Genomic DNA, 14,163 nt, shown 5'->3' on the forward strand with positions numbered 1-14,163 from the left:
AGCTGAGCTGTGCTGGTGCCTGGTGTGTGTCCCACAGTGGGCACCGAGCGCCTCAAACTGACCCACTCATGCAAAGCTGAAGGGTCCAGCCATCGGGGCCAATGGCTCAAGGCATGGAGTCCCAGGGCTGCAGAGGAGGAAGGGGACTCCTGGGGATGGAACCTGAGCAGGGTCACCCAGATCTGGTAGACCACAGCCATGTCTCCTCAGGGTTTGGGTATTACCAGGGATGGAGGAGCTTCAGCCTCTATAGGCAAGTGCCAGGGTCTGAACTTTCTTGAAAGTAAAAAAAGGATTTATTCCTGTTTAAATTTATTGTATTTTGTGCCCACGTGATCCTGAGTAACAGGAACTGAGTCAGAGCATAATTTACTTCCCCCATCCTTTTCAGCAGACTCTCCTCTTAGGCTCTTGTTTCCTTCAAAATCTTTTGTTCAAGGTCGCTGATGCCTTAGTGAAGACAAATTTAGCTCTAAAAAGCCTCCCTGCTGTCACTTGCATTTCTGTTTGCTGCCTCAGGATGGAAGACAGCAAATGATTTTGTTCTTCACATGAGCATTTTATGGATTTAATTTTGTCTCAGTGAGCTCAAATGAGGAGCTAGCCAACTCTCTTACCAAAGAGTTGTAAAGGTGCATCCTGTGCAGCTATTTCTCTGCCAGTTGCTCTGTGGATAGCGACAGAGAAGACTCATCAAGCCTGATGAACGTGGGCTCAGTGGTACACTGGGCTGGAAACCCCCAGATCTCTTGGGCAGCCAATATTTGACAGTGCCAACATGTTGCTCTCCTCCTGACTCCTTCAGCCCCACCACAGAGCCTGACTGGTCTGCAACAAGAAACAATTCATGCCAGTGATTCATGGCTGGCACTGAGCTTTTCAGGACTTCCCTGGGTTACTAGGAATATGAAGAGCCAAGTGGGTCAGTGCTGAACATGGTGGGCACGTGCACCTGCTGGCTGGCTCCTAGTAAGCTCATTACCCCCACCTGGTTTCATCCCATCCCTTTGGAAAGCTCTTCAAGACTGACATATTTCACAGTGTCCAACCCTCTCAGAGATTGCAGGCATGATTTATAGCTGTCATGTGTTGTCAGCTAGGAAGCAGAAAAAAATACACCCACCACACAAATCAACACTGGCACTTCTTTGCAATAGCTATGACTGTGTACGTCAGGTTTCCTATGTTGTGATACTTAAATGTCTACATTCTGGTACAGGAACAAAGCCACATTATTGCTTAGCCATATTTTAATTTAATTAGCTGGATGCTTGAAATTAAAATTCTAATCAGCTTTTAATATTAATTTCTCAACAAGGAGTTGCACCTACTTTTTCTAATGTCTTACGTATTAGCTAAGAAAAATGTTGCTCTAAAAAGAATTACTGATGCCATTTATGGTTTTGTTTACAAAGCTCTAATTATGAAGTGCCTTGAGGAAATAAAAAGTATGCTTCTAACTTGAATTTGTTTATTGATGAGCTCTTACACTCTTCATATTTACTGATGTAATTGTAAATTCAAATAGGAAGTTTGTGGAACTTAATAATTTACCAGTGCACACTGCAATATAGCAATTTCAGTAAGAATTAGGAGTCATAGGTTATTTCCACATGCCCTGTGTCCCTGTACAGCTGTCTTCTCCTGGGACAGTGGTGCACAAAGTAAAGTTTCTCCAAGATGGAAGAGACAGGCAAGGCAGTGAGGAAGCTAGCCATTCCAAAGAATCCTACAAAGCTCCCTTTACTTCCATTATTTTTGTGCTAAGGTTACTTAGTCCATTTGTACAATAAGCAACTTCATCCCATTCATTTCCTGATTCTTATTACTGTCATTCCAACATTTCCTGGCTTAGGAAACAGTTTTGAACTCTTTTTCCCAGCCACAAAGACATGACATCTAAAGATTTCTGGAAAACTTCTAATCACTATTTAATCTGAGGTTTTTGAATAACATATCATTAATGGACCAATTAGATGAATGAAGAGAGAGCATCTGAAATTCTGTCTCATTATTATTGTTATTATCTGAATAAGGATGATGTAGGAGCTTAGGGGTAGAAGAGCTACTTTTAGTTGTTGTGTGGGTGCTGAATTTTAAAGATTCAAGCATCCTTTCTTATTCTCAAATAAAGAACATTTCAAGGGAGGAATAATGATACAACAAATTATGTTTAGGATAATTGTATCATCATTTTACAGAAGGCTGCCAATGAGTAATCCACTATCTTGTAAATATCAGTATATACCAGTTAATTTGGGAGAGAAAGCAGTTAATTTTACCTCCCACCATATTCTTAAAAGTCCTCTCTGGTTTTATTATTTAAAAAAAGCTAAAGACATCACCTACAATTTATGATAAATGGGAAAAATGTGACTGTGTACAACATGTATATACTACAACAGATATGCTTCAATTAATATGTGATAGAACTCTCCGGGTACTGAGAACCTTTAAAAAATTTAGGTAATAGTTGGCAAACTAAGGTGTCAGTGTTAATGTGTTATTTTGAGTATCTTGCCTTCCTAAAATGACATCTCCATCAATGTGTATTTTGGTCCTCCAGGAAAATGGTAAGAAATATTCTGTGTTAGCTGCTTTCAGAAGATGTTAAAAACAAAGAGCATCAATTGATAAATAGCAGTTCAGAAGGCAGAAAAGGTGATTTACCTAATGTTGACATCTTACTGAGTGCCTTTATTTTGTCTTCTTTTAGAAATGGAATGAAATACATGAATAAAGGTGGAAGAGTTTATATATCCAGTCCTGAATACTGAAGTCAGTGAGAGAATGCTGCTAATTTCTTTGGTTAACTTTCAGTCACCAAACTCAAGAGGTGTTAATAATCCTACTGAGCTGGTAGGGCTCAAGTCATGCTTAATATCAGTAAGTAGCTTTAAAAAAACCCTTGATCCTAAATAAACAAGCTAAAGCAGTTTAGAAATTCCTCAAATGATGGGCCTCAAGGGACATGGGGGAGTGCTCATGACTGCATCACTGGAGGTTTTCAAGATGCAGTTGGACAGGGCACTAAATAATTCCACCTAGGCTCTCCTTCTCATGAAAGGTTGAACCAGATGATCTCTAGAGATCTTTTCTGACCTGGGCTATTCTATGCTTCTGTGGCACATGCTACAAGATCTGTGGCGAATGTACGTAAAATGTAGAACTGCAGTATGAAAGTATGCTAGCTTAAAACCTGTTTTAAACATACATCATCTAGAATGTTTCAGAATTGTTCCCTGATGGAGTAAGTGCAGACTGGTACTTTACATCAGAGATATGTTGAGTCCAGAGACATGAGAAAGGAGAGAAGGCAGGAGGGGAGAGAAGGGAAGGAGGAGGTTTCAGCTCTCTCATGCTTGAGTTGCCTCGCCCAAACAAGACACAGCAAAAAGGAGCTGCTTATCTTAAGACATCCTGCCTCAGAACCCCAAATAACTGAAAAAAAGCCTGTGATTTCCCACCTTCGGCTCCTCCTGACATGCTCACATGACAGTTAGGAAAGCTCTCAAAATCAAACTTACTTTGAGTTAACCCGAAAATTCCTTCTCAGTTATTGAGTTAGCTGGCTAATTGGAGTTCAGTGATATCCCAGGCAATACAGAAGTAGCAAGACTCAAGCTGAACTATATGCATATACCTGATTCAGCAGACTCTTATCCAAAATTCAGGGGTTATCAATTTATTTTCACTAGGAGAGGAAACAAATGGAAGAATTATTTGTTACTTCGATTATGTGCTTATTATAAGAAATTACAAAAACCTACCTTTTTAAGACACCAATGTTCAAACAATAGCACAATGAGCTGGTTTATAGACCCAGATCTCCTTTAGTCAGTGTTTTGCCCAAAAATGTCTGTTAGGCTTTTGATCAAGGTCACATTATTCACAAGCAGGACCATGAAAATCATCATAGGGCTTGGACACCTCTCTTATGGAAAAAGGCTGAGAGATTGAGGATTTTCAGCCTGCAGAAGAGAAAGGTCCATGACACCTTATTTCAGCCTTTCCATATGTAAAGCGGACTTATAAGAAGGATTGAGAGAGACTTTTTACCAAGGCCTCTAGTGTCCAGACAGGGAGCAGTGGTTTTAAACTGAAAGAGAGCTGATTTAGATTGGCTATAAGGAAGAAATTTTTTTAACGGTGAGGGTGGTGAGATACAGGAACAGATTGTCCAGAGAAGATGTGGATGCCCCAGCATAGGAAGTGTTCGCGATCAGGCTGGATGGGGCTTTGAGCAATCTGATCTAGTGAAAGATGTCACAGCCCATGGCAGGGGAGTTGAACTAGATGACCTTTAAAGGTCCTTTCCAACCCAGATAATTCTTTAGTTCTGGGGTTCTGCAACGCTGTGAGTGTCCAGAAGATCACTGTTCTTTTTTTTTCATTCTGTATTGTTTCTTCAGCATGCCACATTCTGCCAGGCACACACTTCCCTGGAACACTACCTAGTGAAACTCCTTTCTCTATTCATTTATCTTCCTCAGCGTTTTCACGATTTTTGTTTGTTTTGTGCTATGGTTTGTATCCGTGTTCTGATTGGAGATGGCTTGGTTTCAGCCATTTGATTTCTTAAGGCAGCTCTATGTTTCCTTAGGGGAGCTCTATATTTTCTTATAGTCATTGCAAAGAAAAGATAACAGTTGTATGTTGGAAGTTTAGTGAGATTTAATCAAATCCACAATGTGTTGTGGAAGAACCAGGGAACACAATTTTTCACCTTTCTCTTTTTTCTAATAGGTATCTGTTAGAGAAAAAGATGGAAATTTAGGTTTCTCTTGATAATAGGAATTACGAATTTTTAGCATATTAGCCACTGGATGTCGCTAATGGTTCACACAAACATAGAAATCGGTGCACTTTTTCCAAAGGATAAAAAATTATTTAAAGAGCACAAGATTTGAAGGAGAAGCATTTCTATCTGAAATGGGAGCAAATTTTATTCGTGTGCAGTAAGCAGAGATGTGGTTTGGCTTGCCAAGTTTTGTTGAACTTGATGACTTTTCAGGTGGCAAACAGATCCTCTGTTAAAATATTCCAGGGAACAAAGCCTGTAAAGTTTCTTTCAAAGCTCAGGTAAGAGGCATGAGCTAACCAAGCTGGAAGAGAAGCTCTTAATAGGAAAATGTATGTGTGAGTTGGAGTGTATATATCACGGATTTTGCACATAAGTGTGTACTTACACATGTCCAGCCCACCTAGCAACAACACGAGAGAGGAAATAATGAACAACACTCAGATGTGCCATTATTGTATAAACCAATTAAGAGGAAAAATATACACCTGAGGATTTTAATAAATGTTTTTTAATATGGCAAAGCATCTTCTGGCCTACTTCACCACCTAGGTGCCATCAGTGGTGTGCCTTTTACACTGAAAGTCTTGAGCACAACATACCAAATGACTTAATGCTGTTGTGATTTTTGCATTAAATTAGCAACCCCTAAAATACCTATTACAGATGTGTGTAGGACTTCTAGATTTCTCTTCAAGAAATCCTAGAGAGCGATTTCTACTTATGCAGTGCATATGCCAGATATCAGACATACCCCAGCTGCTTCAGACTTGCTGTGAATATAGAGATCAACTGTGCAGCTGCCGTGCAAAGGACACTGTCTGCTGCAGTCCCCACAGGTGTTTGGTCAGGTCCACTGGCCTCAGACACATTCCTTTGGACTGGAATGCCACCAATCTCCTGACATAGCCAGTCAATCTTCTCATGCACCACCAGCCATCTGCCAGGGGATGCCTGATTTCTAGAAACTGCAGAAAAATAACCAGACTCTGCTTTTTCTAAATGCAGGAAGGAAAATAGGGCATGCCCATAAAAATGAAATTTTGAGCAAGAATACAGAGATATTTTACTATAGATTTAGTCAACAATACTATAAATGCAATATAACCATTTCAGTCTGGAGAGTGGCCTACATTTTAAGGCAAGTTGCCTTTATTCATAAACACATATTTAATCCAATTGTCATTTCAGCCTTTGGATTTTTTTGCTACCTCTGTTTTAAATACTATTATTTTTTCATTTGTCCATTGTCAGTTCCTTCCATTTCTGTTTTGAAGTTTCATTCTAGTTTCTAAGTTGTAGCCATATGAATGGGTTTTTTTGCTTATTAAAGCCCAGGCACAACTGAAAGTGATAGTGGCAGTATATTCAAGATGCCAATTTTAGAGTATGGGTTACAAAAAAACTCAGACAGACTTTAACGAGGCTCAGTGTACTAACCACCTTGGTACAACTCTTATGACTTCAGATGGATTATATGAACAGAATAAAAATTTAGTTTCTCACTGTGTACGAAAAGACCTGCTGAGCCATGAGGCACCATCAGTCAATGGGAGCTGAACACAGGAGAGACATCTGTGCTTTTAAGAGACTGATCATTCACAGACAGCGTACCCATGGCTCTCTTTTATCAATGCTAGGGGCCAAGGACAAATGTGCTATCAGTTTCTTTGTGGAACTGCATCTGGGTCTAAGGCCTTGGGGAGCTGAAACTTAAAATCTCAGCTCTGACATTAAGTTACTTTGTGATCAGAGGCAATCTGCTTACTCTTTACTTGTCTCCATTCCTGTACATTTTTTAAAATTACTCTGCACAGCTAGAAACTTTAGGTGACATTATTAAAAAAATCCTAAAAGAAAAGTACAAAAACCCCTAAAAATAATAATTCTAAACTTTATTTAAGTTAAGCTTATCCAAAGGTTCAGAAAAACCTGTCTTTTAGGAGAAAAGTTATATTTGATTGGAATTAAGTTTGCCTGTTCTTACCAGGATGCTGTCAGGCTGCATCTTTTTTTTCTGAGAAGAATTCTTAATCCTCATGCAGATGGGAAGTAACAATAAACACCATCTGCTGCAAATTAGGTTACTCTCTTAGCAACGAGTGAGATCAGGCTCTGTCTCAGCCTCCCATTTTCTGTGCTGAAGTACACACTGCCACTACAGCCTGAAACAGCAAGTGATCAGAAACAAAGTGGAAATAAGAAATGAAACATCTTTCTTACTCCCCTCCTGGCAAGGTCTTTCCTGTCCCTGACAACCCCACAGTTTTATTGCTGTATGCCAAAGAGGCCAAGATCTGCTCATCACCCCATCTCCCTCTGGCTCCCAGCTTCTCCTGTGGGAGTGGGAGCAGCATCATGAAACACCAGCTCTCTCTCATGACTGCTAGGTGCTGGGAGCCAGCCCAAAAAGTAAATAGGATCAGCAGGGGAGGGTCATGTATCAGTTAAGAGTGGATTTAAAGCTGTCTGCTGCTGGCAGAGCTCACAGGGAAGAGGGCCAGTGAGACACTCTACCTAAATTCCCCTGGCAGAACCCGTTCCCTGACGTGACTGCGCCGTGGGTGCCATTCGCCTCCCCATCAGCCTTCTTCTCCCCAGCCAGCTATCAACCTTCTTCTCCCCAGCTCCACCCCAGGACTTCTCCATGATTACAGCATGTCAACTTGTTTAGGACAGCAGGTGTCAGAGCAGACACTTCTCATTAACGTGGCATGACATCTCTCCTCACAAAGCTTTCCTGTACCATGACAAGGTGAATTTGAAAGAGAATTATCTGGGTTTTTCCATTATTTTATACTGTGTGTGATGGACTTTTTCTGCTGGTAATGTTCTCAATGTCTTGACCACGTTCAGCCAGCTGTTAATTCAAGTGCTTGCAGATCACAGATTCATATGCACTCTTAGATGATAAAAATCCATGGTCTTTAGAAGTCATTTAAAGCATCTTTCTGATGCAGCTATATAAGGAAATGTCATATTTGCCCTCAAATCACCAAAAAGACACTTATAGTTAAAGGACTCAAATTTTACTCACTACTTTCCCCTGGAAAGTTCTCTCTGCTCCTTATTCAAATATTTGTGGAAAACCTGCACATCTTGACAGTTTCAAGAACTCATAGAAATAATGTTTGTGTCATTCCTTTTCTGTATTTGTCATGCTATGGTTTCCAGTTAACAAGCAGGTAGGTGAGTGTTAGCATGACTAGTTATGGGGAACCAACCTTTTTTAATCTGCTCAGAAAATTTTCCTGGCTCTGTACTGGATTTGGTAAATTAACGCTTGTGACACTCCTGAACTTTTAAGACTCAGCTAAATACTAAAAGCCATATAGAATATTAAATGCTTCTATGATACATCACACTCTCCTGAGCGTGTGCAGTGTGCTCATCAGCTGGTGCTCCTGAGAAGGGTACAGGTCATGAGCACACGTGCTAAACCATCCACATGGCCATGTGTTGGTCCTACAGGCCAAGCACTACAAATCTAATCTACTGATGCTCTGAGGAAGTATCTCGGTGTTCCAGACATACAATAGCCTGGAGCTAGTGAGAAATAATGCCAGCTGCCCAGAAATCATAGGCAAATGTGAGAGATCCTTTCATTCTGCCCAAGAAAAAATTTTGAGTGGAAAGAGACCATATCTGAGACATATGGTATCCTGAACTACACATAAGGCTGTGAGTCACTGCCTTTGTCTAATGCTGCACAGATAGAGAGGGGAAAAAACCCTAACCACAAGACTGTGATTTTCAATTCTCATTCTGTCCATAGGGTAGTTTTGTCAGACTCTCACTTAGCCTACCAAATAATTTACCCATGGCAATAAATGGTTGGACATGAGCTCATATTTTCTGTTGAATCTACCATTTTCTTCTTGTCCTCTGCCATCTAATCTTAAGAAATGGCTCTTGTCAGGATACTTGTGCAGCCAAGTGACTATGACAAAAAAAGTTTTCCTTTGGCCTCAGCTACAATACAGAAAGATATTGTAATTGCACATGAAATTTTCAATCAGCTAGTTCTATGGATATTTTAGTTTAGATAACTTATAACATTTTGAAGGGACTGCATATTTAAAAGCCATGCTTGAGGCTTCTTATGAATCAGATTCCTACAAGATGGATCACATTCAGCATCTGAAAAGCAAGGCAGGATCAATCATGAGTCATTTATTTAAAAAGTAGGATGTATCTGTGCTTTTCCAGTGCTGTAATTATATGCACTAGGTTAAGAAAGCTCTTTTTATTATAGAGAATTTTTAGCATGCACCCTCCCGAGATATAAGCAAAGGAATTAGCAATAGAAATTACCTGATTGGTCGTTAAGTCCATCCCTTCACAGCAGGATAATCGCTGTGCAATAAAGAACACAAATAGCTCAAATAAGCTTAAATTTGTCATGGGGAAGACTAAAGGCAAGATATGACTTCTTTATACAGTTTAAAAAGACTTGTTAAGTGGTCATCATTTGTTGTAAAAAGAAGTAAATCTTTGTGCCAGGAAGGCAATGCCCAGCCTGACCCAGTTCTTCAAATGCAAAAACTGTGTTTTAATTTTTTTCTGATGTCTTTGAGTTTACGGTTCCTGCAAGATATGGAAGATATGCCATGGAGATTGATTAGAAACAGGAATGCTAAATATCTTTTTCTGTGAGGAACTCCTGTTCCTCCCTTACTGATCAAGGTTACTGGCATTCTCAACTTTCTGAGAGAATGTGTGTTATCCCATTCTGCAAATCTTGCATGAGGGGCACTGGATATATGGAGTTTTCTCCTGGGGTTCCCCAGACACATGCTAAATGTAAAGATGGAGGGCAGGATGCTGGGGTGCCCACAATATTACCTGTGGCCTTTCTCTAAACTGACAGAGCCAGCTACCCATGGGTCACCTCACTGTGGGAGTTGTGTTCCCAGTGTGAAGGAGGCATTTATGTCAGCTCTCAGTGCTTCCACATGTGCTGCTTGCTGGTAGTTTTCATTATAAGCCTCACAATGCAGCACTTGTTTCCTTGAGTTCTTCTTTCATCTCTCTTTGCCATAGCTGATTGGCAGAAGGGACAACAACCGTTTTTCAGTAGTTGGATGAATCCTTGGGGCCATGTACAGGGGATGAGGTGCATGTATTTGACTGACAGAAAAATTAGGAGAACTTCTCAGGCTGAGATCAGAGTTTCACACCTCCCAGATACAGGGTGCAACCCAGAGATTGGCTGACAGGTGTTTTTGAGAGTGTTTCTAACTTTAAAAGGCTGTGGTATTGAGGAAGCCCCAGAGCATACTGAGTGCTGCTTTGCAGTTTAGAATACTTGCGTCTCAGGTAAGGAGAGAAAGAGAGCAAAAACAGAGGAAGAAAAATAATGAAGGAGACAGAGTGGTCTGTTCTTACCAAATAAACCTACATACAGATGCTGCCAAGACACTCAAGAGAGCTGTGTGAAGCATTTGAAGTAATGGAATTACAGGAAATGAACCTGGAAGAGTTACAGTATATCTGAAAATGCTGAAGAAAGTGGATTGAAGTCAAGGGAAGGAATAGTTCCTGCTTTGATTAGGGGAGAGACTCATGAGGAAAACAATGAGGCTGTAATACTTTAAGCCTTTCTGAAGCTCACATCTAAACTTTTGTTGCTTTCAAAATTCTTGGCAGTGCTGAGTCATGTGGTGCCCTGTAATGACAATTTCCCTTGCTGTTCACAGTGTGATTCTGCTTGACCAGGTACCTCTAGATCTGCCTCCATTGCCTGATTGGTATCCACCTGAAGTCTCATGTGCTGTATTTAATGTGGCTATAGTAAGTGATTCCCAACTGGGTATGTTGCCATCCACAGCAACAACATTGTTTGATAAAGAGAGGAAAGAGACTGGGAGAATTTTCAAGGTTGAGGTACATTTTGAGTAGATATAAATAGACTAAAGCTATCATCACACCTGCCTCTCTTCTCTAAAGTCCTGCAGATCACAGGCTCTAAGTGTTATGCTCAGCAAGGACAGGAGAATACAGAAGAAAGAAACGAGTGCTGCTGACAGTATAAAATATACAGGGTTTAAATTTATTTCTGACTCCTAGACCCTAAACCGTGACAATTTTGTGCAAGTTGTGAGTTCAGCCGTGAAAGCACCGTGGGTCACCTTGCTACAAATAAAACTCACTGCTATTTTCTCCCATTGTCTCATAAAGTACAGCAGGTGAAATTTCAGTTCTGCTTTGCTGTTCCAACTCTCTTCCATTCTGCAACATCCATCTCCTAAAATGTTTTCTCTAGTCCCGTCTTTAAATTTAAAATATTTCTAATTCAGGTTATTGGGGTTTTTTTAAGATGATAGCAGTTGCTACAGAAAGTCTGATTGACAGCTCAGCTGGCCCCACATTATGTCTTTGATGATGTCTAAAAAAAAAAAATATTTACTAAATCCCTGGAAGATACTCTACTGAAATCTATAGGTAATACTCAGATGCCTCAAAGCAAATTAGCAACCTGAGATGTCAAAAAAATCTCTTCTTATCCCAAAAAGTGATTACAATATCCTAATTAAGAGAACAAAAGATGAAGGCTTACAGTTAGATCCAGCCTCAGCCAGATCCAGTGACTGTCATAGCCATATTCTTAGAAGGACCCTGCCATATGCCAGACCCTGGATCCTATCAAGCCAGCCTTCTGCAGCAACCACTGCTGTGGAAGATTTAACTGATGATAATTGAAGATCTCTTTCCTTTTGAAGGAAAGACAGCTTGATATACATTGTAGCACAGTTTGGTAGGGATGCTGGAGCCACAGATGTGTTCTTGTGGGAGGTGGTGGGTTTGCAGCTCCCAGTTCTCTTCTGCAGTGCCCCATGCAAACGCTGAGCCCATCAGACTGCCTTGTAAAAGCCCTGGTGAGGCTTGGGAAGCCATTACAGTGTGGGGTGAGGCACTGGAGGTGAGTAAAGAGAACATGGGAGAGGTGGAAAGGATGAAAACAGCCATGGTAAGGGCACTCCCCATGTGGGTAAAGGTAAATGTGCTTATTTTAGGACAACTTAAAGCTCTGAATCCAAGTTTGGCAGGTGGCCCAGTTTTATTTCAGGCCAGCCTTTACAGCACACATTCACTCCTCACCAGAGAAGGAGGAGAATTTTCTTCACAACATCTGAGCTGACAGGGCCAGCTGGAAGCAGATAGAGCGGAAAAGGGAAAGCAGACTTTGAACTGGTCTTCAACTGGCTTGTATGATGGCAATACTGTAATTTGTTCCTTCAACTCAGAGGCTTTGCAGAGAGCAGTGTCTCATCAGCATCCCAATTTGTCTTTGTGACCCTAGGATAGAAATCTGTGCCTGCATTTCTTGCATTGACCTCTGAGATTTTTCTTTGTTTTGTTTTGTTGTTGTGTTTAAAAGAGGGCACAGGAAGTTCCACGTGCTCTAACATTTGCTTTTTATTATCCTCCTCATTGAGGAGATTATGGCTTACAGCTTTTGCTCACTGGGAAGTTTGCATAATAGTTTCAGTTCACTTGTTAACGATAATTATTTTTTCCAGTCTCTCTTTTGATGTAAGCTGAATAGCTTGGCCTCTGAGAGATGTAATTAGTGATTCCTGCAGTTTGCTATGGAATGGGGCAATTGCATCATTAAATTCAAGATAAGTCTTGGTGTTTCAGACACTCACATAACATGTTATGCAACAAGGGAATAAAAGCCACACAATCCTGCCCTTTAGAACTTTTCCCCAGTTATTTCTCTCCGCAGCTTCAATGCAGAGAGGAAACATAGATTTCCCATTGCAGATGAAAGGACATCAGCTGCTCAGATAGCTCAGCTGGCATGCAGTTGTCTTGTGTGCCACGGGAGGACACAGTGCAGCTCCCCTTCTCCCTTTTGTCCATGCAGCTCATGGAGTCTGGGTATAACATGTGCAGCAGCAAAGACGAGATATGATCCTAACGCAAGAGAAAACAAAAAATAGTCCCAATTTTCTTGGATGGAATTTTATCTAGAGAATTCAGATCATTCGTTCAAGAGGCTTATAATTTACTGTTTTCTCTCACCTTGTTTATTGTCTTCTGTGGAAACCCATTTACTGTAACAACAACACTTGAAATTTTTTTAGCATTTACTTTCAGTAGATCATAAAATTCTTAGTGTTATTTAAGCCTCATCTCACTCCTGTAAAGAAATCGTGATGCTATTAATAGAAATACCTATTACTTACCTTATAGGGAAACCAAAGCACAGAATTTGTAATGCTGTTTGTGGATGGCTGTGCATGAAGTAAATGACAGACTGAAGAACTGATCTCTAGTATGCAGCTTTACCAATTTCCTACCTCCCCATTTTATTCCAGTAATAAAATAATTCAGTAAAAAATCGAATCACATGGGAAAAATAGAATTTTATTCAGTAATTTTGAAATCTACTATTTAATATATGATTTACTATTTTTATTTTATTCACACCCCTTCTTCACAGATAACTAGGGTTGATTTTAAAGTAACAATTCCTGAAGTTCATGTAAAATCTCCTTGACAATATCCTTGTTTTGGGACTGTCCTTTCCTCAAAGTCATATGGCAAATCTCAGATGTGGCAGCATTGTACCTGCACACAGAAATCCAAACTGCCGTGAAGATTGATAGGACACTGCAACATAGGAGACAGGAGCACATTTTTAACAAATTGCAGTCCTGTCCAGGACTGTTATGCAGAACTGCATAACACTCAAAAGAGGTGGCAACTACACCAAAACTAATCACTCTTTTTTCTGTCTCCCCTGACCTGAAAGCTAACACAGAACTGAATAGGTATCTCCAGTGATTCTTATCAAACTATCAGTTGTTCAAACTGTGCAAAGCCCACACAGTCATTCTTTGACTCTTCCCTGAAGTGGGGACATACATACAACACACTTCCATTCTACAGCCAGAAGACAGTTTTAATAGGACTAATGCCTCGTCTCTCTGATATTCTGAGAAAGCAGAGAAAGAGGTGAATAGAAATGTTCTCTGCTTTCATTATTAGCCTTTTTAAATTTATTTTTGTAGTGCTTATCTTACCTACATAAATATTGTGAGATGCACTAAATGTTTCTTCCCTTTTCCCCTTTTATGTGTTTTCCAACTGTTTTTCCTCCCTGTTCTCTCCACTCTTCCATTCCAATTCTTCATTTTAACATTCCTAGGAGAATATCCTAGATGTTCCAGTGGATCCTGGGGCAGATTTAAAATCCGTTTTAACCAAGGGAAATCTCTCCATTTCTGCTGTAGACAGAAATAGTATATCAAGAATTGGAAGTTGGCATATCTAGTGTCTTCTTGCACAGCACAGATCACACACTGGAATTTGGCAGCTCTGTCCCATATGGTGATTGTTAACTTTGCAGA

The 14,163-nt window shown here is 40.3% G+C and overlaps 1 long non-coding RNA gene across 1 annotated transcript; it reads right to left on the bottom strand.

Annotated features, from left to right (window-relative positions):
* Window positions 1-8,817: 8,817 nt before the first annotated feature.
* On the bottom strand, window positions 8,818-9,697 carry LOC146439541 (uncharacterized). Its single transcript, XR_014851273.1, has 3 exons — window positions 9,647-9,697; window positions 9,116-9,157; window positions 8,818-8,941 (listed from the first exon to the last, which is right to left on the bottom strand). It is a non-coding gene; the product is annotated as an uncharacterized LOC146439541 (long non-coding RNA).
* Between the last annotated feature and the right edge of the window lie 4,466 nt (window positions 9,698-14,163).

This window comes from Lichenostomus cassidix, chromosome 3, assembly GCF_008360975.1.
Source record: "Lichenostomus cassidix isolate B80296 chromosome 3, HeHo_3.0, whole genome shotgun sequence".
NCBI lineage: Eukaryota > Metazoa > Chordata > Aves > Passeriformes > Meliphagidae > Lichenostomus > Lichenostomus cassidix.